We start from the raw sequence: 27,500 nt of genomic DNA on the forward strand, positions 1-27,500 counted from the left end.
GTTCAAGTAGGGATTTCGACCTTTTTGAAACTCCTGAATAGCATAAAAAATGCAACAAATAGACGAGGAAACGCTGCCAAATCTACTGGTACGCCTAACTCAATATTGGTGGGGGTGGCGTTTACAACTTTGTGGTTCTGAGGCCCTCATATATATATATATATATATATATATATGAATTTTTTTATCACATCACCGTGATTCATATAGAAGGATTAACGCTACAAATGTTCGTTTAATATCCAATTCGGTCTACCTCGGAATTAATATATTTTATTCAAATATTATTTTCCGAGGTGGAGCGAGTTGGATATCAAACGATATTTCATAGCTTAATGCTTATATATATGATATATATATATATCATATATATATATATATATATATATATATATATATATATATATATACATGTGTGTGTATACATTTTTTTACTTAGGGTATTGGATGGCAACTCATGGCAAGACTTTACGTTGATTATTCCTAAAAATCAGAGCACCGGAAATGCTTTGCTGAGGGTGTCTCCAGCAGTTAGTAAACAAGGAGTTACTATATAAAATTTAACCCCGCTGTTGTCATTAGAATGAATAGTGTCTTCTAGTGGTGTGTTTAGTACGAGCCCGTTATTTTTATCTTTTTTTTCACCCGGTATGTATCCACCTTTGCGGCTGGGTTATGTATCACTTTTGCGGCTTGTTTAGTACAAGCCCATTGGGAATTTTTTTTTTCTACACAGATGTATCCACCTTTGCGGCTTCAAGTCTGCTGAGGATTACCGTAAAACATAAACATTAGACTAAATATCATAAATATTAAGACCCCAAAAATATTGTGAAATTTTCCCTGTGCCTTTATTACCGGACACCACAGAGATATGAACAGTTTTTTTAAGGAACTCGCATTATCGCCAGTTGAGCACTCGACAAACTTTTTACCATAGTCGTCATACCTTTTTTTTATTATTATTTATATTATTGAATTATAATAGTAAATTGAATTATAATATTATTATTTATATTATTGATTATAATATGAAATCTATAATTGCATTGTTTTTAGATTGTAAAGAAAATTTTTGAGGTTTTTTCTTATTGAATGGCAGTAAAAAGTCATGCCTTGAAGCATCGTTTATTTCTGCCATTAGTGGAACTCGGACGTTCTTTTGATTATAAAAAGGGTAGCTGTGACTTTTTTTTTATTTTCAAAGTAGTACAAGAACCCAGCAAAAGACCAGTAACATATGGCCAAGATGCACCTCAAGTTTTTGTTTGTTTAAGTGCCTAGCATTTGCAGCCCAGACATTGTACAATAAACTCGCCTCTTGCTATCAGAATGATTGAAGATAACAAGCATTGCAAAGAAAAATTAGACTCTTATTTTATCAAGTGCGGGTATGGTAATTGATATGGAGTTCCTGTGTGATTCTTTCAACGTCTAACGTGGTTATGTCAAATGAATCTTTGGTTCCCACAGAACTCCTTGGGCAGAATAGGCCTGGGTACAGAAGCCTACTGTAAGTAAGAAGGAATAAAGAGAATAAAAAATTACTTAAGAGGCCTACTATCCTTGTGTATATTTAGTCCTAAGTAATTACTTAATTTTTTCTCTTTTTATTAATGACCATAGACCGAAATTTGTTCGTTCTTTTTTAATAATGAAATAACTTTCTCCATTTTTTAAGTTTTATCAAGGGACCGGGAGGTACTAATATAAACATTCATAAACCCATCTCTAAAGCCTCAGTGAACACCATTTAGTTTTACTCTGAACAAAAAGACAGGGCACATTTTTCTCTCTTGTAAATAAATGATCCTTAGCAGAAAAGCTCCATTTACTTTCACTTTCACTTTCAACGAAAACAAAGGACATATTTTTCTATCTTGAAAATGATCCTTGGCAGGAAATAAAAACTCCATTAAGTTCCACTTTAAACAAAAACGAAGGACATATTTTTTCTCATTTGTAAATGATCCTTGGCAGAAAAACTCCATTCAGTTTCATTTTCAACAAAAACAAAGGACATGTTTTCTCTTGTAGATGATCCTTGGCAGAGAAACTATTAACTTTCACTTTCAACAAAAACAGAGGGTATTTTTCTCTCTTGTAAATGATCCTTGTCAGAAAAATTCCATTTACTTTCACTTTCAACGGACATGCGTTCGAGCTGTAGCCATGGCAGGACGTACTTCGCTGAGTAGTGCACCGGACGGGTATTTTGAAGATAAAACTTCAGTTCAATCAACATGTGAAGCAGAAATACTTAAAGAAGATTTAAATATGTCAACAACGTCAGAGGATGGATACGAGGTGTACGTTAACAAAAAAAGGATAAAGAAGACACGGCAGATGGAAGGCAAAAATTAAGCAATTTGAAGGGGCTGTGCCGAGAGCTACAAATGCAGTGAGAACTCAAAGTGACAGGATAGTACTTCAATTTCCTACTGATGCAGGTTTGAATTACCCGGAGAAGATATTATGGACGGTTAAACTAGCTAAAGCTCACAAGGAAATGGAGGCGCTTTTCATGAATGGGAAAAATGGCCCTTATGTAACTGTTAAGGATCAGAAGGCAGCGGACTATTTGGTCAACGACTGGTTTTGATGGTGTTGTTATGATTAAGCCAGTTTTTGAAAAGATGACAAAAGTTATACTGTTTGGATATCCTACTCTGCTAGATCCAGAGGATGTGATGGATACTGGTGTTTTCCGTTGGATTCGCTGAAGGACAGTAATGGTAAAAGGAAAGAAGGAAGAAAAAACTCAGCTGGTTGGATTATTCATTGGAACAGAGCCGCCCGAGAGATTCTTCTAACCAGGACTTGGATATAGAAGATTAGAAGTGTACAAAGAAGCTCCGATAATTTGTTATAAGTGCAGTTTGTGGGGACATAAAGTTAATCAGTGTTTAAACGACAATCGCTGCAGATTTTGCAGTAATAAACATGATTCTAGGGAGTGTGTACAGAAATTTAAAGAAAATATTACTGTTGAAAGAAAATGCTGTAATTGCGGTGGAAGTCATAACGCAAGTGCCTGGGAGTGTCCTAAACGACCGATTTTCTTTTTCAAGAGAAATGAAGACAAAGAAGCTACAAAACCACGAGAGGTGTCGTTGAATATTCCTAAGGAGAAGGAAGAGGAAACTGGGAAAATAATGACAGTTTTAGCTGATTTCAAGAAAGAGCTGGAATCTGTCATAAAAGCTGTAGGAGAGTTAAGTGATAAGGTTAATAATTTGATGATAGAAGGTAAGAGAGATAATAGTCATGTGTCACTAGATTAAAAAAACAGCAAAAATGGCGGTGAAGTCAATTGCAATGAAATAGACTAGTACAACGAAGGAAATGATGGTAGTTTTGAATATGTTGACTACCTATGGAAAGAAACCAAATGGTAACTTAATGAAGTCTTTGTTACGGTATGCGGAAGGCCTTAAGCATAAATTAGATAATGAATCCAGAAAGTAATATCATAGAATTAATTTCATGGAATATTAATAGTGTAAATTGTAGAATAAATGATTTGCATTCTTATGTTTGGGTTAATGAAATTGATATTATTAATTTACGAGAAGTTCGTGAATATAATAATGCGGAATTATTAAAAGGTTATAAAAAACTTGAATTGCTTGCTGATGCTATAAAAAACACTAGAGGTTTGATAACTTTTGTAACGAATAATATACCAGCAGAATTAATTGTTCCTGAAAGAATAAATGATATAGAATATGTAGTAGTTAAAATTAATATTAAAAATGGTTATTTTTTTTATAATTAACGTGTATATTCATGTTAATGGACTCCAAACTGAGGATTTATATGACAAAATATTAAGTGATAGAGATAAAATTATTATAATTGGTTGGTGATTTAAATGCAAGACATGATTTTTTTGGTAGTATTAATGGAACAAATAATAATAATGGTAAGACTTTGAAATATTTGACGGAAACAAATGATAAATTTGGATTATTAGGTAATAAAGATCCCACTCATATTAGGGGTGGGAGATTAGATTATGCACTTATATATGATATGGGGCAAGTTGTTGGTGAGTACACTGTAATTAATGAGTTACTTAGTGGTCATTTTGCTATAGGTGTAAATTTAAAGTTAAGTAAAATTGAAACTGCTTTTCAGAGAAAAAGGTATAGATTTAAAAATGAAACTCACAAGAAAAAATTTATAAAGTATATTGAAAATTGGTATGAGGTATATAGATTATTGGAGGTAACTGATGAAAATGAATTCTATAAAGATTTTCTAAGAACTATAGATTAATTTTTTAATATTGTAAAACAAAAAGCAAAGTCACGTATACCTGATTATTGTAAAGATAAATTGGTTATTAGATGGAAAAGTGTTTTAAAAAAGTGTCATAATCTATGGTTAAAAAATCCAACTTCAGAAATCAAGGAAACTTTGGAAAATGTTGCAACTTTATATACAGAAATTAGAAAGGAGGCAAGAGGAAAGTATTGGGATGAACATTTAAGTAATTTATCTAAATCAAAAAATTTGTCTATGATTTGGGATAATGTTAATAAAACTAGAGGAATTAAAAAGAAAACCTTTGTACACCCAAATCCAATAGTAGATGAAGTAAGGTTAAAAGAAAAGTGGGAATATATTCCAAGCTTTGATAGTCTGCCGCTGGGTATGAGGAATTACTTAAAAAATAGAGAACATTTTTGGAAAGATCTTTTTGAAAGTCAAGGAAATGTTGAGGATGATACTTGTATTCCCATAAATAGGGATGAAATCTTATATGCATTAAATACAGGAAAATCTACAGCACCAGGTGAAGACAGAGTTCCATATGATATTTTGAATTGCCTTGTGATGTTAAAAAATATCCCTATTGTTGACTTGCTTAATTTGTCATATACCAATGGGAGATTGCCAAGGGCTTGGAAAACTGCTATAATTATTCCTATTAGAAAGAGTAATGGGGGTTTTAGACCAGTTTCACTGACCTCTTGCTTTTGCAAAATGATGGAAAGGGTAATACGAAACAGGTTAGATTATAAAATTGGAGGTTTATTCTCTGAAAATTTATATGGTTTTATTAAAGGTAAATCGACTGCTGACTGTATTATAAAGGTATTAGGTAACAACAAATCTAACAATAGGTTGTTTGTAGATTTACAGAATGCTTTTGATAAAGCAAATAAAAACATTATATTGGAAGAATTAGTTAATAAAGGAATATCAGGAAATTTGTTAAAGTGGATAAAAGACTATTTGTCTGACAGAAAAGGTAAAGTGATTTTCCAGGGGGTTGAATCTGATGTTTTTGATATAAGCTTAGGCACTCCTCAAGGGGGTGTGTTAAGTCCTATACTATTCAATGTCTTAATGTATAGAATTGCAAGGTTTAATTTGGGAAATGATGTACAAACTATTATCTATGCTGATGATATTGTTATTCAGTGTCATTACTTTTCTAATATGCAAAATATAGTTAATCAGATTTGAGAGTTATGTATTAATTCTGATTTAATAATTAATATTAATAAAAGTAAATATCAGTCAAGAATAGAATGTAAAACAGATTTAGTTATGAATAATCTTAAACTGCAAAAGGTACAATCTTATAAATATTTAGGTTTTAATATTGGATTTAAATATAATTATGAACATATAGACTATGTAAAAAATTTGTCTATTAGTAGACTTAAAGCTTTAAGAGTATTGGCAAATTGTGGAAAGGGAATTGGTATCCCATTGTTAAGAATGATATATTTGACAACCATCCGGTCAATTATTGATTATTCTGCTCCACTTCTGGCGTTGCTTCCTAACAATAAGATAAGGCAATTGGAACTCATTCAAAATGAAACATTAAGGGTTGTCTTGGGTTGTCCAAAAACAACTCGTATTGAAGTAATGAGAATGGAAACAAATATGCCCAGTGTGTGTGATAGAATAAAAGAAATAATAATGATGTGTGTAATGAGAATGATTAGGAGAGATGAAAAGTACTTTCACAATATATATTATGGAATTGATTAAGCAAAAATAAATGTATATGTGACTAATTTGAAGAAAAAATATCTATATGTCCTTGGAGTTTAAAATGTATAAATATAGATATAGAAAATCTAGATTATAAAAAGAGAGAGTATGATACTATTGAATTAAAATATTATTTTTTAGAAAAAAATAATAAACGTAAAAAGATTAATTCTGTTCATGTGTATTGTGATGGATCGGTTAGTGAACATGGAGCTGGATGTGGATTTATAAATTGTGTTTATAATGAAAATGAAAAAGAAAGTTTTAAAATAGAAGGAAAAAATTGTAGCACTGTTTCTGAATTATATGCAATATATGAAGGATTAAAAGCAGTTTCTGATAATCAGGAAAGATATTTTTATTTTTGTAGACAGCCAAGGTGCATTAGAATCATTGAAGGCTAAAGAACCCCGTATAAATCTGTTGTAAATAAATGTAGAAATTTGGTTTATAATATTCATTTAAATAATAATAAAGTTGAATTTATATGGAACATTCCCATTTGTATTAACTAATATTATTAATATTGCAGATAAGTTAGCTAAACAGGGGCGGGCCAGAAAAATAATAGGATGGAAGTCGATATTTTGAATTTGATTAATAAGTCTTAATAATATTAGAAGTCATATAAGATCAGTTAGAAATCAAAATGAGCTATTAACTATTAAGCAATTACTGGAAAAGGGAAGTAGTTGTTTATATCATAATTTGAAAATTTCTGAAGGAACAAATGTAACTTATGGAAAACGATCTACTTTGTTTGAAAGTTGGGTTATGAGACTTAGATTGGGATATAAGTATTATTGGGAATTTAATAAAGACAAAAATGTACCTTGTAAATTTTGTAAACAAAACAAAAGTCATAAGTTGTATCATTACATTATGGAATGTAAAGAATTTGATGGAATCAGAAATGATTCCATTGCCGATCTGTATGAACAAATATGTTTTATAATTAATAATAATAAAATAACTGATTTTATTAAAAAATGTAAGGGAAACCATATTGTATTTTAAAATAGAATAACTGTGTTATTGGGAAAGGGAAGATATAGGAACACTATACTTCCCTTTTGATGTAAATTATCAATAAAATTTTTGAATTTGAATTTGAATTGAAATCACTTTCAACAAAAACAATGGACATATTTTTCTCTATTGTAAATTATCCTTGGCAGGAAAACTTCATTTACTTTCAACAAAAACAGTGAACATATTTTTCTCTCTTGTAATTGATCCTTGGCAGAAAAATTCCTTCCACTTTCATTTCTAACAATAACAGAGGAAAAACAGAGGATACATTTTCCTTTCATGGAAATTATCCTTGGCAGAAAAATGGTGACCAACAAGAGCTAACTTCAGAAGGCAAACTATACAAGGATCAGTGATTGCTTCGAAAGCAACGAATCTCTGGTGTTTTCGCTATTTTGTTTATCCAGCGATGTGTTTACGGTTACATAATACATTGCAGAGAAGTTACTGGTTCTGGTTGCTGAGCAAACTTTGTCTGTCCGTGCAACTCAAGTTTGGAGATCTGCTTTGTTCTCATCAAAGAGGCCTACGTGGAGTTGCGATGATTGAAACTTTCTATGCTAACGCTAAGTTTTAATCCTGTTATTTTTCTGTAGCAGTTTTTCTTTAGAGTTTGTTTTTAAAGTGCGTACCACTTCAGTTTTTCTTAATTTTGCTTAATATTCAATTTTAATCCTAATTATCAAATTGTTTGTTTTAGTTTTGGGTTGCACTATTTTCTTTCTTATTTTAATTTTGATACTGCTATTACTGGTACTTTTAAGTTTTGTTAGTCAACGCATATAGTTAGTGTTTCATATATTTGCTCATTATATAATTTGTATTGGTTAGATACGACAAACTGGTAAGCATTTGCGGCAGGAAGTTTTTTTTTTTTTTTGTATTTTTGTGACTTTGTGGTTAATTAAACTAGCCAAGCCTAACCTTGCTTCTTTATCTGCTATAACCTTATTTCATATTGTGGCAAACGGAATATATTTAAGTCTTATGATTAATATTAATATCATGGAGAATTCTTCGTGTAGCAGTGATAATAATTTTTAATCTCGCTGGTAATGGATCAGGGGTCATGTATCTTAGTACTTCATAATTAATCTCTTGCAGGGTCAGCATAATTGCACAATTATTTTAATCGCGGTACAAGATAATGATTTAAAATTCCAGTTGACAACGGTAATGTGATCTCGAACGTTTTATGAAGGTAAGTATGGCTTCTTAAAATTTTTATTTAATTAGTGGTTTTCAGAGGTATGCTTTACATTAATTCGATTTTTAGATTTGGTAATAACTTAAATTATACTTTAGAGATTTTGATAACTAATCTACTTCCAGATGCTAGTGAAATTAAGTTTTGAATCTGTTAAATTATCAACTTTCTTTTGTGAGAAATGGGACACTTTGATCAAAATCCTGAACCCATGATACCATCAGTATAAAGACTTAAGTTGGTTAAATGGTTTTCTTTAAAGATTGATTCAACAAACCTAAGGTGAGGTATTACATTTTATATGAAACAATCTAACAAACCAACTTAGTCATCTCCTGTAGGGGTGGAGGCCCCTCCCATGCTCTGTAACAGAGGTCTTATGACCTCTGATATAGGTGCATGGGAGGTTCTGGGTCGGTTGGAACAACCAACGCACATTTAATTTATTTTCACTTTCAGGTGGTAAATGGGCTAGTTTAGCAATTTTCAATAGTAAAGAGTAAATTTATGAATTTTCCTTCCAAAGGACTTAAAGTAACTTTACTTTTTACCGTTATGTTCATTTTCTAAAATTCTGGTTTGTCTATTAGCAACTGATGGATTTGTTTGCAAATTTCAGGAACAAGGTATTGGTTTATTGATTAAGCTTTAAGAATAAATTTGTTTTGCTGTATTTAGATAAATAAAATTGCTGAATTGATTCGTATGTTTTATTTAATTGCAGTATAAGTAATTAGTTTTTGTAATTATATTTTTCAGTTTGGTATTAAATAACTTGTTTTTTTTTTTGTCAATTTCAGTAATAGAATTTTAAGATTTGTTTTAGGTATTTTAATAACTAGTGCTGAGTTTTGCTTTAGTTTAGGCTAATCAAATTGAAAAGTTTTATAGTAGTTTCTATTAATGTTTGTTGATATGAACTTTCCAGCAAGAAAATAACCTTTTAGTATTTACTCTGAAACCATTCAAAAAATTAAATTTTTGCTAATACTTTTAAAAGTAAATTAAGTTTGAATTCCAATAAAGCATAATTAAATGCACTATTAAACATAAATTACTACTGACCGAATCTAAATCAGTTTAGTCATTGACTCGTGCATGGGGAACGTATCACCGGTTTTTCTAAAGTAATTTGCTAAGTAGTCCTGGCTTCATTTTTATAGGTTTTTATGGCAATGACGTTTTTATCAGATACTTGGCAAGTTGAGGCTTAATGTTGAATCTATAGAGTAACTTTGGTGTCTTAAGACGTTACTCAAATTTAGCACTGAATGAATCTTCTTTTAACATTATTTATAATGGTCTTACAAAAGAACGAAATATTTGCAGCTTTTTTCTTATTTACTGGAAGGCTTCCTGAAACTCGACTGGAGCAGATAGATCTTAGTCAAGGATAAATTTGTCGCTGTACCACGCAGTAATACTCAGTGAGGTGAGAATGGAGGCAAGCATTGTTGTCCTGCAGTAACTTCTGTGCTATAGTATGTAGTTTCATACGTTTATGAAGATGCATGGTTTAAGGCTCATGTGTGTAATTGACATTTCAATAAACTAAACTATGCACATGTAAACGGTTTTACCTGCCCCAATGACTCTTACTAATGGATGAATATTTCAGTTTTAAGATGAGCTACTGAGTTTTAAAAACTCCGCTCCCTCTCCCCCCAAAAATAACTTGCCTGCTCCCAGAAGTTTTACTTCATAATGGTTGAATTAAAAAAATCTTTTTTCAGATGAGCTACTGTTTTAAAAACTCCATCCCCCAAAAAACTGGCTTTAAGAATCAGTCGAGTGGTGTTGGAAGTTCAGAAGATTTTAAGTATACAGTAACTCCTGAAACAAGTGCCTAGTTGGGTATATTTTATAACTTCAAAATATACTTAATTTAGGGCCGAGTAAGATAGGGTATGACTAAGATATTTAAGATAATTTTCTGGTATAACTTTCCCATGGCATGAAATCTTAGAATAAAATATAATAAAATTACTAAAGATCTCTTATGGTCTTGATGATGTTGCTTGTTTTTCTTTTTAGTTGACGTACTAAGATGTTTAGAGTTAATTCTATTAATATGTAATTTTTATTGATAGTGATCTTGGTTGATTGTGATTTGAAATTCGTGTTATTTACGGTTCCTACGAACTCCATAAAGACTAAATTTCAAAGGAATTATCGCTTGATCATGTTCGTGTCGAGTTGATTTGGAATAGTCTTTTATATTGTTAGTCGTACAAAGCCTACCTTTTAGGATAAGTATTAAGCGAAATAAAGATTAAGGTAGGAAGGTTGTCTTTATAGACTTGGTAAAATGTGAGTCCTATTTATACAAGTCATAAGAACTGGCGTCCCTACCGCCTGCCCACTTTTTATTTATTTATTTTTTTTTCAATGTGTCTCTCTTTGCTCATAGTTCAAAGATTTTGTTTTTTTTTCAAAAGTCTGAGGGCACTTTAGCAGTCAGTCCTTGTGGTGACTTCGTTTTAAACACCAAATTCACTATCTTCGAAAGTGTATTACTTTTAGTATCTGAGGTTTCGGTAACAAATATCCAGTCCTTTACCTTAATACAGTAGCTAATAGAAATGTAAACCTGTTAAAACATATTGCTAAAGCCGCTGAATGCAAACTTTAATAAAGATGCTTCTTGTATTAAACCACGCACCAGTAGCTAGTTGCAAGTTTTGAATCACGATGCGAGTAGAAATACCTCCTCGTCCTGTAGCTCCTGATATTCTTCAATATTCTTTTTTCTCTAGAATTGGGTGATACCTTTATACAAAATTATTAATTATTGCTACAATCTGTTGCTACTACCGCTGTCTAAGGCTAAGTAGAGTATGATTATTCTTGGTGTCCAAGTTGCGACTTCTGGCCCAGGCGTCCGGAGCCCCCCTCCGGCCAACCCCCCCCCCCCCACTTTTTTTTTTTATTTCTTGAAATGTCATGGACCTCACTTCAGTGGCTAAATAGCAGCTCAAAATCTCTTAAATTTTTTATCTCCTTGTACACTACACTCTTCTAATTTCGACTTAACTAATATTTGCGGATTGCTGATTGATTTAGATTAAAAAAAAGTCCATTCTGCCATGCATTTGACCAGTTATTGCATAGCGAACTTAGTCAAATTGAAGGCTGTTCAGAAATCCAAACCTGTGCTGAAACCTTTTATTTTCTTATATTGAACATATTTCTCTCTCTCTCTCTCTCTCTCTCTCTCTCTCTCTCTCTCTCTCTCTCTCTCTCTCTCTCTCTCTCTCTCTCCTCTGTCGCACACACATCGATGTCTGCAGAATCATAGTCTGCATGAGTGGATGGTTGAGAGAAGTAGGTATAGGATTCAGTTCGGCTTTTGCAGGCTGTTCTTGTGAGCAAGAACCCTTGCTGGCGCAGGGCCATTCTTAAACGGGTACTGGAAGTAGGTTTTTTTTTTTTTTTATTTTTTTAAGACACTTGGTAAACCCAGAGGCTTCGACCTCGTTTGTCCCATTTATCGTGTGAGCCTTTTTTTTAAGTAGCTTATGTATGACTATTCACTTTTCCTAATTTTCTTCCTATTTAGTTCTTATATACAGATGAAGGGTACGGAGAGGATGTACTATGGAGAATAAGGGGCAGATGTGTGTACACGTGTGATGTAATGTTTTCTGCAATGCTAATTTCGGTATCATTTTCATACCTTGTAACGAACGCTGATAATCATTATTTATAACGAGCGTGCCAGTATTTGAGTAAATCCATTCAAACATAGATTTATATGTATATAAACCTATGAGAGACTTCGAGCGTATGCACAAATGAACTCCTCTGTTAAGTCCTGTTTAGTCTCTTCTGTCAGTTCTCTTGACTCCATCCCTTTAGGCAGAGGCAGTGTGTGCATACATTAAAACAAGTGCTTGCAATTACACCTAATCACGAGTACTTTTCTGGCAGTTTTACTTAGTATTCTGAGACTGTTTCTCTATAGTGGAACTCCTTTATATTCAAACTGTTATTTTAAACAGTTATTTTACCTCTTTCATATTGTGTTTTGTCATTTTCTTATTCGAAACTTTTACTCTTTTGTCAGAAATGTCAGTTCAGTTATGAGGCTAATGTGAAGTTAATTCTATTTCCTCGTCTTTGTTATGAAGCGTTTCATTTCAACTGCACATTTATACTTGGAGAGAGAAAGAGAGAACTCGAACTGGGAAAACAAGTCGAATTATGTATAGTGCGTCGTGTACATAGTCCTCGCTCTGAGGCGGGTAAGGCAACAAGATAATTAATTACTTGGGTATCTTTTTGGTTAATACTGCTACAGTTATGGTTTTAGCACCGGAGAGATTTTGTCGTCCTATAGTGTATTAATAATGACAAACTAATAATTTATTAAAGTTGCTAAAATTTATTATTCTGACATCAAATAAAATCGCTATAACTATACAGACGAGTGACGATTGTGGCAGACTATGCAGTACATTCAAAGCGTCGTTTGCCCCACTATTTTGCGAGAGATTTTTGACCTAATGAGCAGTTGGTGGCCACCTAATTTATAGCATTATCTTGTTCCATGATTCATAGTCTGCAATTCTACCGACTTTTCAAGGGCTTTCAGCAGTAGTCCAAGTGAATGTTAGGCAAAATAACATAAGCGTGCTTCACGACTGAAAACTTGATAAATATATGAACTTTTAACAAATTTTCGAACAAAGTTCACTTGTTGATCAATATACTTTGAGCCAATTATCGTTACCTTTGACAATGAACGATAGAATGTTGAAAGAATCAACGAAATAAGAATGCCATAAAAAAATCTGGAAACTGGAAAGTATATTAGATCTATGCCTAACTCCGCAAGTATATGAAATCAGATTCCAGGAGGTAGTTGTTCATCTTGCTAAAAATTTTTAATGATAATCTTTCCTATCAGAGTCAAACTTTTTTAACATTTGGAGGAGTGCATTCTTTCTTACATGTTTTAATCTGTTGAAAATTTTGATGAATGGATTCTCTCTCTCTCTCTCTCTCTCTCTCTCTCTCCTCCAGCCAAGCCGTAGCCCATAATGGTCGACTAAACACTAGGTACCTAATCAACTGTTTAAATTAACAGAGGGTACTCGAAACTTTAGAGAACATTCCAATGTCGTCACTGTTCCTGCGATCCTTGGAATCAGACGCTGGTCATTCACTTTGTGAGTTGAAGACTCTCCTTGTCTCTCTTTTCCTTTTCATAAAGGTTTTATGATGTTTCTTGTAAGTCAGTCCAGCGAGATTCAGGAAGTAGTTCCTCCTCTCATCTTCCTGCTGTCTTCATGGAGTTAACCATCTGTGATTAATCAATCATATAATTATTCCCCTTCGTTGATCTTCCATTCTTTAGTATAATCTAATTCAGAAGGACAGCAGGAGGAGGTCTGATTTTGTGTTGGAATTTCGCACAATGGAATGAACTTTTATCCTTTATATTTCACCATTTTGCTATTTAGGAGTTTTATGTAGTTCAAGGACTACTTTCAATGTAAAGTGATTTCGCTTTCCAGATTTTATATGCTTGTGCTAAAATTTTTAATATAGATTATGGCTCATGCTTGTTTTTTTTTCTGGATGTTATCTGCTGCTTATCGTTAAATGTGTCCCAGTCTGAGACAGAAATCCACATAAATAATCGACTTCATGAAGTCTATGAAAGTAGCACGGTGGTAGGAAAGAGCTCCAATGATATTTGTCATCAGACATAAACAATTACAGAAATTGCTGAGTTGCAATAATTGCTTTAATGGGAAAAAATTCGAGCAATTGAAAATCTTGCAGAATTTTCAAGGAGTAAACACTATGGTGGTTTGACCGTCTGACTAGTTCCGAACACTTTCGTGATAAAAACTTTGGCAAAAAAAAAAAATTATATTTTCTATCGTTACTGCTTTGAACTTTGCGTAAGAAATTATAAATTCATCAATTGAAACCATTTAAAGACATACTTTCATGAAATAATGATAATTTGTACAGCATGGTAGAAAAATCAAGTGATGTCACGGGAATTTCAACTGAGATACGTAAGGTTAAAAATACTGAACAACCCGTTGTCAAGTAAACAAGACTCCTTGGCTAATATAGCCATTCCTGCACAAATTGCTACAGAAAACGAATAGTATGAGAAACTTGCATTTTTTGTTTTTTGTTTTTATAGGCATCCCAATGAAATTGTGAAGACGTGAAGACCAAGAACCAAGAAAAGGAAAGAGAAACATTCTGAATTTTTTATGTTCGTATACCGAAGGCAACATTTTATCAATAGTTTCGCACGTTTATGAAACTTCAAAATACGTAGTTAGACAGCAGTGTTTCCAGAGTTCTTTGAGCTAATTAATGGTAAAACATATATGAAATAATATAGGTTACAAATGTACTATAAAAATACCGAATCTAAGGATATGAATATATCAATTTAGAAATTAGGCAAGTAGTGTAAAGAATATTTAATAACACTTTATATCATTCTAAAATTGATGATAATCATGATTGATAAAAAAAAATACTGATGTATGGCTTGAAGGTAAATGGCTTGAACACATTTATCTTACTTAGAACCTTCGTTTTTAACCCCGATTTCAAAATTTAGATGCCTCATAACAGAAAGACCACCACATTTTTAAAAACTACTATAGATTCAGGGCCTCGTAACACGGTTTTTTCGCAATACTTTTTTATCTATGCATTTCATAAATATAACGATTATTCAGAATACGTATTATATCTACACAAAAATTTTGACTGTATTCTGCATTACGTAGGTTGAATAAATTTGGTACTTATAATGTAAAGTGACCTTTTTTGAAGACGGGCCAACTTACTCAGAGAAAAGGTTTCGAACGCACTCGTTACGTAACTTATGACAGCATTTCTTCCCTCTTTTTTCGAGGGATGATTGGCTATACGTAACGAAGGCTATACCTCTGGCAACAATGACATACAAATTTAAATACAAGCAAAGCAGTACACCTTTATGAACTCTGTAACCTTTCCACTGATAATTGTCATAATGAACAAACCAACAAAATATGTTAATAAATACAAAAACACTACGATTATTATCTAACTCCCAAAATAGGTTTCCTAAGAAATTACAGTCTACTTTATAGGTCACAATCAGATTGACAAGATGTAGGGAATAGCTGGTAATTTTCAAAAAACATAGTAGACAAGCTTGATTTGATAACTGCTATATCCAATGTAAGCAATTTTTATTTATTGGCTATCTACCTATTTACTGAAAAAAAAAAATAGCCGGTACCGTGTATTGGCTTTAAACCTTCACCAATAATTATCGTCAGAATGATGACTTCATGAGGCTCCACCCACTTCGTCTCGTTTATAATTCAGGATAAACACTGAAGGCTACCAGGGGCACTGTTGGAGTAGAAAATTATACCATCTGTCTATAAAAACTAATTTCTCAAGGATCCCAGCAGTTGGCCTAAACGTTTAATTCATGTATGTTACTGCTATACTGTTGCGACACTAATGCTTACAGTAGTATTACTACGCTAGCACTGATACCCCACCCACATCTATGTATCGTTCCGCCATTCATAAAGTCTTTGGGTTTCAGAGCCGATGGAGTTTATGTCTAGTGATGGGCGGGGCAACATTTCGTCAATAGGTGTGGTTCCCTTGCTTACGTATTGAATGTTTTTCGACTCTTGGCTCGTAATCATTGGCCATGGCGTCGGCTAGAGCATTTTTACTCTATAAAAATTAAAACTATCGGGTTTAGGTTATTGATAATGTTGACAAAATTTTTGTGTGGTTGTAAAATATACATTGGTCAACTTTCAGCTACATCCGATGCTTTGACAAGGAGCAAGGTAAAAAAACCGTGTTACAGAGACCCTGAATCTCATAGTAAAGCATGACTTGTTCTTCTGGCAAGATTCTGTGAGTTCCTAGTAGGAGGAAGGATTTAAGAAATGAAATATTATTAGTGGAACTACTGGAGTTATTTTTTCATGTCCATCTCATTGTATATAAATTACCAACGAATTTTAGTTAACTTCATATTCCTCTACTCTTTCTATTTACTGGATGTTATTGTGATACTTGTCTACAAATTCAGGTGATTCCTTTTCATGATTCAATAGGATGTGCTGCTCAGAAATAGATTTCATATTAAGAATAAATGACAAAGGGAAATTTCTCCGGAATTATCGCAACGAAAATATCAATTTGCAAATGTGCTTTGTGCGTTTATATTGATAAAAATGCCAGCTCTCTAATTTCCTTCAATCTGCAACATAGCAATATTCATTAAATCATTAATTGGAATCCCTCATTATGTCTCTTGCTATGCAGAGGGGTATGAAAAATAAATATCCCCTTCTTACTTTGAAGATACTTTTTTATCCTTATTTTAATGAGTTTCTGCACAAATGCTTGCTATTCATTTGGTTGTTTTGTCAAGACTATTATTTTCTTTAGATAAAATAGGAATTTTCTGGTAGGGAAGATTAAAAAGACTTATTTTTTTTATATCCATTTGTGAAATTACTCTTAGCTTTTATTAAGTTCTTGGTTAATTGACTAAACGACTAAACTATTAAAAGCTTTTTTTTTTATGCATTTCAGATCACCAACACATACTGATGGAGTTCCAGCTTTGCATTCCATTACGTACATCCACTGAGGATGGTGCATGATATTATTATTATTATTATTATTATTATTATTATTATTATTATTATTATTATTATTATTATTATTATTATTATTATTATTACTGGCGATTTTTCATTGGATGTCGAAGCTCTGTTGGGGTGGGGGTTAGCTCCCCCTATTGCCTGGTAGCGGAACGAATTATCTGGGAGACTTATTATTGAAAATGCAACGGCGTTCATACAGTAATAGCTAGAAAGATATGTTTGTGTAGGAGAAGTGGCAATATACGATGAAATTAAAAAAGTAACAGTGGGGGAAGGAAATAAGTGTAGAGTCCATTCACTTCAACAAATAAAGTGCAATAAACAATGAGAGTTTTTTACATCTCTTCTCAAGTTCAGACGAAAAATATAAACTAATTTGGTATACACATTTCTGTAAAAATATAATTCCAGCACTCCAGATATGGATAGGTAGTTACCCTGTTAATGACCCAAATCGCTTTTTACGTGCTTGTGAAAAGACATCATGAGAATTTATTTCATACAATACATTTGTTAACTTTGGCGCTTTGATTCTGTAATGATCATACGGTTACTTCCAATCACACGATTAGCGGGATTAGGCTCAGTATGATGGGCGCCAGAAAAAAAAAAAAAAAAAAAACAAATTACTCAGTGCTGTTTTTAAGCTTTAGGAGTACAAAGGGTCCGATATAACATTTTGCCAAATAAAAAAAAAAATCCTTCCTATTTTATGTGTATCAAAGACGAGACTGAATTATATTGCCTCATATTTGATAGAGAAAGTTAGAATTCATTTTTTTTTTTTTTTTGTCTGTTAAATCCGCTATCCCTTGTTTCTGCTAATTTTTATTTCTGACACGTCGCTCTAAACATGCTAATTGTCAAGGTATATATATATATATATATATATATATATATTATATATATATATATATATATATATATATATATATATATATATATATATATATATATATATATATCCAGGTTTGAAGAGGTAAAGGCATGTCTTTCACAGGTATCGTTTATTACACCAACGTTTCACATCAAATGATGCATCCTCAAGGCTGGAAATTATATATTAAGAATACTAAAACATATCACTCATAAAAAAATCTAAAAAAGCACAACAGATATTTGACATTTACAAATACAAATTAAAACGAGAACTCGAAAGGAACGCCTACCAAGGTAAGAGTTAAAAAGTGACTAAAAAGGCAGAGAAAATTAAACTAAGAAGATGACTAAACAGAACGTGGAGAGTAAACAAACAGGCAGTTATGCTATAAAAAAAGTTGCGTGGAACAGCAGTTATGCTAAAAACAGTTGTGACGACGATTGGGTGTTTAGTGTTGGTACATTGGTCTTTATAAGAAGGGACTCCAGCAACATCAACTCGTCGTCTCTACTTGCTGATCCAATAATCTTAAAATCATTGGATTATTGGATCAGCAAGTAGAGACGACGAGTTGATGGTGCTGGAGTCCCTTCTTATAAAGACCAATGTACCAACACTAAACACCCAATCGTCGTCCACACAACTGTTTTTAGCATAACTGCCTGTTTGTTTACTCTCCACGTTCTGTTTAGTCATCTTCTTATGTTAATTTTCTCTGCCTTTTTAGTCACTTTTTAACTCTTACCTTGGTAGGGTGTTCCCCCTTTCGAGTTCTCGTTTTAATTTGTATTTGTAAATGTCAAATATCTGTTGGTGCTTTTTTAGATTTTTTTTATGAGTGGAGTGATGAGTTTTAGTATTCTTAATATATAATTTCCAGCCTTGAGGATGCATCATGTGATGTGAAACGTTGGTGTAATAAACGATACCTGTGAAAGACATGCCTTTACCTCTTCAACATGGATATTGATCGGGTCTGCTACCCCTATGATTCTTCTATATATATATATATGTATATATTATATATATATAATATCTATATATATATATAATATATATATATATATATATATATATCTATATATCTATATATATATGTATCTATATACATATAATCTATATATATGTCTATATATCTATATCTATACATACATATACATACATACATACATACATACATATGTATATATATATATATATATATATATATATATATATATATATATATATATATATATATATATATATATATATATATAAGGTTTTTAGCTGACTTCTCAATTAGGATGTTGATTGCTCCGATGGGCATTGGCACATTTTTCTTTGTGTTCGTCCCTTAGCTAAACTTACTTGCTTTTTTTTTTTTTTTATAGTAATATGCTTCGTGATATACCCATGTAACAAAAGAACGCATCTCAGATTGTATCACATGCATTAATTGTTTCAACCTGTTTTCGAGGTTACATAATTGCTTACTGGTAAAACGTAATCATATATACTATGCCACACGGGTGAATATTTGGGAACCTTTTATATTTCCAAGTATTTCCTGGTAGTAAGCTTATAGGCTTGTATAGAATAATACTCGTTACAAGCAATTCTTTTGGCAGTTAATTTTTCGCAAAAGCAACAAATATTGTAGCTAGGAGTCGTGCAGATAACGGTAGGCGAGTCTTAACTTGAAATAGACAAACCTGTGTTTGGTGAGTTGATCCAGTCTTGAGATCCGATTGTATTTTCCCGAGATGTATCCGAGTACTGAGACCTTTCCCTGAAAAAAAAAAGGGGATGGGGGGATGGTGCACCATATCACAAAAATTAACCATAGAATTTTCTTTAAAATAGTCTCATTATGATTCCCACTTCCAAATTACCATCAAAGTACTAAACTAACCAAACCTAACCCAACCTAACCTAACCTAACTTAGGGCATGGCAAAAAAGAAAGAAAAAAAAAAAAACCAGGGCTGATACCATCCTAACATACATCTCAGGAAGTTGCGACCCGATTCAGTGATACACGAATCCATAGTAGCAGTGTACATAGTTGTTTTAAATAAACGTCCAGGCGGTATGATTCGTGCATGTGCTGCGAGTAAGTCGTTTATTCTTTGCCAGAAAGTTATTTTCCTGAGTGGATATCCTCACTCTTCCTGGATCATTTCCTTGTGAACAGGACTACTGACAGTTGTGGTGTTTAAATTTACTCTAAATTTTACGATTAATTATCCTGGTTGCTCATATATGTATGGTACATAGTCTATGGAAATCTTGCAGCATCACATTCGATTTTTGCGCACCAGGAATTGGTTTATGTTCAAGTTTCTGTAGATTTTCAACATACAAATTCAGTTTAGTTGAGACTCACTCAATTAGACCTGAGCCAGAGGTCTCTTGGTCCTTACTTCACTAAACTGTGGAAGATTTCAATTGCTAGGAAGGTCCTCGTTGGACGAGTGATTTTCACGCTCAGCTACCAATCCTGTGGTCCGAAATTCTATTCTCGGCTTGGCCAACGGGGAATCAGAGGAATTTATCATTTCTGGTGATAGAAATTCATTTCTCGGTATAATGTGGTTCGGATCCCACAATAAACTGTAGGTCCCGTTGCTAGGTGACCAATTAGTTCCTAGCCACGTTAAAATATCTAATCCTTCGGGTCAGCCCTAGGAGAGCTGTTAAACAGCTCAGTGGTCTGGTAAAAGTAAGATATACTTAACTTAATTGCTAGGATACAGGTGTTGTAACATCCCCATAATATTAAACGCTACTATTTTTGTAACAATTAATATTAATCTTTCAGTGATTAGTTCATCATCTTAAATGGTTATTTTATTTGTATATTGTTTCGTTTTAAATTATTTTTCTTATTCGCTGCTTTGAGAGGGCTTTCTTAAAAATGAATTCCATTTTTACTTATTTCATATGAATGCATAGTCATGTCAAGTAACAGTAATGACGATTAATGATGATGATGATTATCATTATTGGGAAAAACAGAGCCACAATTATATGTATGTATATATATATATATTTAAAGGTAAGTCTGTACAGACATCTTTAGGGAAACTGTTCGATTTCCTTTTTCAATCGAACAGTTTCCCGGAAGCTTTTTTTTTTTTTTTTTTTTTACAGACTTATCTTCAAATATTTGTACATATGCATAACTGTGAATTTGTTTCTCTATTTCAAGACTCATGCGACTTTGAGTGTTTAATTATTATTATTATTTCAAAACCTTATTAGGGATATGATCAGTTTTTCTAAGACGAGATATTTCTCCGTTTGATAAACAGAAATAATCAAAACCACAATTCACGAAGCTCCCCGGCATTACTCTGATATCCCGCGTAAATTATTGCCGTATAAATAATTATTTGTGTCGGTAATTAGTATCAACATATTTCACCAGACTGTGTCTTCCTGGGCAAACTTTTTAGCCGTCCTGTTTCTTTCCCTTCATTTCCTAATCGGCAATTAAACGAAACTCAGTCATTAACAGCTGCCATTGCCGTCGGGGAGCAAAGAAATGATTCAGTCCTCCGCAAATTAATAAAAAAAATAGAGAAAAAAAAAAATTAGGGATGAAAAGACTATTCCCTGAAAAGAAAAAACGAACTCCGCAAAAGACGCTTGTTTGAACTAATTACGGTGTTTAGATATATCCTCCAAAAAAAGATTCGTTTTTATCCACGACTCCTGAAATTTCGACCCAGATATGAAAAGTTTCCAGTCTCTAAAAGACACGCGAATTTTTATTATCAAATCTAACTTTGACTTATACTGAAATGAATATTTTTTTATGCATAAAAAACCACAGAGCTTGATGAATGGGGCTTTTTTATATCCGTCACTGCAGGATAATTGTTTGCAACAAACAACACACCAAACCATACATACATACACGAACCAAACGGTTACATAATTGCTTATGCAACACCTGTGATTGTGTGTACGGCTGGATGAGAGTCATTGGCCGGTATACCTGCAAAATTATATTTATGTTTATTTAGAAAATTCAACTAGTAGCTATTATCCACCTGTAGTTTAGGGATATATCTATATAATATAATATATATGTGTGTGTGTGTGTATTGTAACGATCTCCTATGAGTCAGTCTAGGAGTAGGAGAGGAGTCATTACACAAACACCCACAGTCACTTTATATCAAACCAGAATATTAAGGAACGTAAATTAAATATGAAAGAAATGCTAGATATATATATAATTACACAAATAACACAAGTTACTAATAAATAACAGCAGTACAAATCATACAAATGAAATAAGAAAAACTTACGAATACTTAATAATTGTAAATAATCACTTCACAAACACTCTTCAAGTATGTAAAACAAACTAAATGTAGTTACCACCACAGATCAGCTGGAGAGGGGTTAAAGGTCCCGTAGTCTGAAAGCCAATGACATGCTTTTATAAAGCCAAGGAGGTTAACAGAAAACGAGACTCAGCAAGGAGTCTCGAGACTGAAGGGACAGGTGGTAGCATACTTAATGATTATAGAGTACAGAAACAATTATTCTCCGGACATATGATTAATACAAATCATATTCTACAAAATATGATTTGTACAAATCATATTCTACAAAATATGCTAAAAGGCGGCTGAGAAGTTTCACGATGATCTCCATTTATGATGGATGGGAGGGATGCTTGAAGATGCCTAAACGCGAGACAATGCATCTGCTACTTTATTTTCTGCTCCAGGAATATGCTTCACTTTCACGTTGAATTCCTGGAGAATGAACGACCACCGGAGCAGTTTCTTGTTATGGAGCTTGGCCCTTTCAAGGAAGGCCAATGGCAAGTGGTCTGATAAGACTGTCACAGGAGTATTTCCATGCAGATATACTCCGAAATGTAGAAGTGCAGCTACAACACCATAGAGCTCTTGCTCTACAGTAGACCAACGCTGCTGAGTTGGGGAGAACTTCCTGGAAAAGTATGAAACTGGAAGCAATGGGGATTCGTCAGATGGCTCTTCATCCTTTGACTGCAGAAGCACAGCACCAATACCTGTGTTGCAAGCATCAACCTGCAGATAAAAATGCTTGTACACATTTGGGCATTTTAGGATTGGACGAGAGGTTAACATTAGTTTCAACTGATCAAAAGAGTTCTGGCATTCTGGTGACCAGATGAAATTTGCTTTAGCTGATGTAAGTTCATAGAGAGGTTTTGCAACAATCGCAAAATTTTTACAAAATTTACTGTAATAAGCAGACATCCCAAGGAAAGTCTGTACTTGCTTACGGTTAGATGGAACTGGGTATTCTAAGACTGCTTTTATGTTACTATCTTTAGGTACAACAGAACCACTACCAATTACATGACCTAAATAGTTAACTTTGGCATTGCCAAAACAAGATTTCGAAAGATTAATGGTCAGATTGTTTGAGTGAAGTTTGTGGAACAATTTTTCCAATGTTTCAAAATGTTTTTCCCAGCTGCTTGTTGCAACAACAAGTCGTCTCCAAGTAGGCATATACATCTTCAAGATCTCTGATCAACTCATTCATCACACGCTGGAAGGTGGCAGGGGCATTACACATGCCAAAGGGAAGAACGTTATACTGAAACAAGCCAAAAGGAGTAATGAATGCACTGATTTCTCTAGCATTTTCAGTTAACGGAATCTGATAATATCCCTTTAAGAGGTCTATTTGAGTTAAATAATTGCAATTTCCTATATTGTCTAAGATATCTTGTATTCTAGGAAGTGGGTAAGAGTCCTTCTCTGTAACACTATTCACTCTTCTATAATCTGTGCACATCCTTACTTTCCCATTAGGTTTGGCAACTAAAATGCAAGGCGAAGCCCAAGGTGAGCAACTAGGGGAAGCTAATCCATTGTTTAATAAATATTCAACTTCACTTTTCATTAACTGTAGTTTTTCACCCACAATACGATAGTACTGTTGTCGAATAGGAAAGGTATTAGGGAGAAGCTTTATATCATGTAAAACAATATTACAGTTACCAGGAATATCTGAACAGACACTTTCATATTTACGTAACAGGCTCTGCAATTGTGTTCTCTGCTCACAAGTCACGTGTTCAAAATACTTATCTAAGGAAGCAAGAATATCAGAGTTGGAAAAAATCTGTCCATGAAGTATTCATGTCTAAGTGGCTATCTTTTTCATCGTAGTCTTCAGTACTTCCTCCACAAGGTTGCACACTTAGTTCACTGGGTTGCACACTGCTATCAACTAACACTGGGGAAATCTTATGGTAAGGTTTAATTAGGTTGACATGAACTAGCTGGGTAGACTTCTTCCTGTCAGGAGTAGAGACAACATAATTAAGTTTATTTATCACTTTTGATACCTTATATGGTCCAGAGAACTTATGTTTTAATGGAGATCCTGGAATTGGAAAATATACTAGAACATTGTCACCAACTGTAAACTTTCGCACCTTAGCTTTTTTGTTATAATTTTCATTCATTTTCTCTTGTGAAACTTTCAGATTATTGAAGGCAAATTTATGAATTTTGTCAAATCTGTCTTTCATGTTTTGCAAATACTTAGAAACTGTTACAGGAGTGACTACTTCAACCTCACCAGTTAAATTTTCTTTAACAACTCTTAGCACATCTCTAGCTTTTCTACCAAAAAGCATTTCAAACTGAGAAACTCCAAGGGATTCGTTTGGAACACTGCGTATCACAAACAAAGAGATCCAGGGTTTCATCCCAGTCTCTTGCAGATTCCAAGGCATATTTTCCAAGAAGGCTTTTCAATGTCTGATGTGCCCTTTCCAACACACCCTGAGACTGTGGATGATAAGCTGAAGAAAATGATTGTTTAATATGCAGCTCTCTCAAGACAGATTGGAAAACCTCACTTTTGAAATTTGTTCCCCTATCACATTGTAATTCTTTAGGAAAACCTAAGACAGTAAACACTTTAATTAGACTTTCTACAATCTTTTTGGCAGTTATATTAGGTAAAGGAATGGCAATTGGAAATCTTGTGGTGGGACACATTACAGTCAGCAGATACTGATTACCTTTACGAGTTTTGGGCAAAGGACCCACACAATCTATAACAACTTTACTGAATGGTTCATGTGGAATGGCAATAGTTTTTAATGGTGCAGGTGGTATCACCTCGTTGGGCTTTCCCGCTATCTGGCAGATATGACAACACTGTACAAAGCTTTTTACATCATTTTTCATTCCTGGCCAGTAGAAATTAAAAAGATAATCTCCGATAAGTTTTACTTACCCCTAAATGAGATTCGGCACAATGTGCAATTTCAAGAATCTTACTTCTTAGTGAAAATGGAACTATAACCTGCTCACAGTCTGGCCATGATTCTTTCACCGACAATTTAGAAGGTCGAAACAAGCGCATCAGTATTCCCTTCTCGATGTAGTAGCAAGGAACTTTGTCAATATCTGATTTCTGAACAGCCTTTTCATATAAATTACTCAAACTACCGTCTTCCTGCTGTAATTTAACAAAATTATCTTTAGAAAGGTTTAACAGATCAGGTAAGTTTGAATGATTAATAGAAACATTAGGTACATTCTTAGGTTGCTCATCAGTAGATTTCTTTGAGAGAGTTACTACACAAATTGAATCCTTAGGCTTAGTACCTTGTGACTCTTGTTTATCACATTTGCTCTCAGGATCATAAATTATCAAATTGCACATTACTTTACTACCCGCTAAATCATTACCAAGGACAAGATCTACATTAACAGGAAATTCATTATCAGTGACAGCAACTTTTACAGTTTCATTAACATAAGGGCAATTAAGATTTACTTCAGCAAGTGGCAATACTTTACGACTTGAAAAGTCTGAAACAACTACATGTTCATTTGTAAATTTAAGATCAGGAACAAGACTTATGTATTATGGACTGAGCAGCCCCTGTATCTCTTAGTATAGATACTTTCTTTGAATTGAGAAGGCCATGGCAAACAAATTCTTTGAAATAATCTATCTGATCAACAGCACAATGCAAACTAGTTTTCTTAACCACTGACTGGGATACCTTACTAGACTGATTGGCCACTTTGCAACCTGGTTTTGTACAATTCTTTATTGTGTGGCCAGTCTGCTTACAATAAGCACAAGAGCTAATACCAGTTGCACCATCACCATCAGTATCTTTAGACTTATCAGGAATTTTAGGCTTACTCTTATGAATTAAGCTATGGTTATCAGCAAGATTTCCAGCTTTCATTAGATCTTTGACCTCTCTCTCAGCTATATACATCGAAATAGGTGGTGGTAATCTCCGATGGAATTCTTCCAAGACTACTAGATTAACTAATTCATTGAAAGTAGCGACTTTTTCACTTGCAAGCCATTTTTTAAATAACCTAAGCTTTTGATTAGCAAATTCTGTAAATGTTTGAGAAGTAGTCTTAGTAGCATTCCGAAACAATTGTCTATAACCCTCGCTGGTGATAGCATAAGCGTCTAGAATATTCTGCTTTATAACATTGTAACCTTCACCAATTAAATTTGATACAACTTTAATTGCTTTGCCACGTAATTGGGGTTTAATTAACCATAACCACTGATCTGCAGGCCATTCTAGATTAGCAGCAATATCTTCAAAAGCTATGAAAAAACTTTCAACGTCTTTCTCATCAAAAAATGGCACAAGCTTTCTTGCTCTAGACAAGTCAAAATGAATGGGCTGAGAACTAGAAATATCAAGCTCTTCACGGTGCTTTTCTACAGCTATTTTAGCCTTTTCCTCTTCCAACCTCTTATTCAACTCTGCCTCTTTAATCTTATATTCTAATTCCAAGTCCAAAAGCTTCTGCTTTTCCTCTAACCTCTTCCGAGAAAGAATCCTCTTGTTCTTTGCTAACTTCCCTTAATCTTAACTGTATTCTAGCTAGCTCTAATTCTTTATCTACTTTACTATGCTTTGACCTCAAGTTAATTACCTGTTCTTCAGTAAAAACATCCTCATCAATATAGTAATCCAAAATAGAGTCTAGAATTTGACCTTTAAGTGCTGTGTGGCTCACTTCAATACTAAGCTGACTAGCAAGGGACAGCAATTCCACCTTCTTAGCTTGAGAAAGCTGAAAAAGTTCACCAGCAGGGTTTGCTACAAATTCTGATACATCAAAAGGCATTTCGGAGATTATTACTCTAACGATACAAAATATCAAGAGTTAAGTCATTAAAATGCAAAAGCACGAACTAGTGCCAGGGTATACAAGCAATAGTTATGAGTAGTAAAGGAAATTGAACATATCAAAGTTGGTCGAAGTCTAATCAGTGAAAAATTTATCAATGACACTGAAAATCACTAAGACTAATAGGCAACATCGAAAATTATTCTGACGAAAATTACATTTAGATACGTAAGTTTAATAAAATTTGCATATGCGAGTATGAGTATGAATGAAGCATTAAAGACGAAACAGCTCGTAAGAACGAATTTCAGACGCTTCGAAAGCGTTGTCATGTGAAGACCAATTGTTTGTACGGGAGCAAACCGCTAGTCCAGACTAAACAACTACTTTAACGATAGTGACGTGGCTTAGGTCGCTACAACAAATGATAGCTTGACAGTTTCCCTAATAACAGTCAAACAAGGAGCAAGGAACTACACGAAGTGCCCTTTTAACTCTAAACTAGTCAATACTATCGGGAGCAAGGTATTGCTAAGACACCAACACGGC

The sequence above is a fragment of the Macrobrachium nipponense genome, chromosome 9, assembly GCF_015104395.2.
Source record: "Macrobrachium nipponense isolate FS-2020 chromosome 9, ASM1510439v2, whole genome shotgun sequence".
NCBI classification, from domain to species: Eukaryota; Metazoa; Arthropoda; class Malacostraca; order Decapoda; family Palaemonidae; genus Macrobrachium; species Macrobrachium nipponense.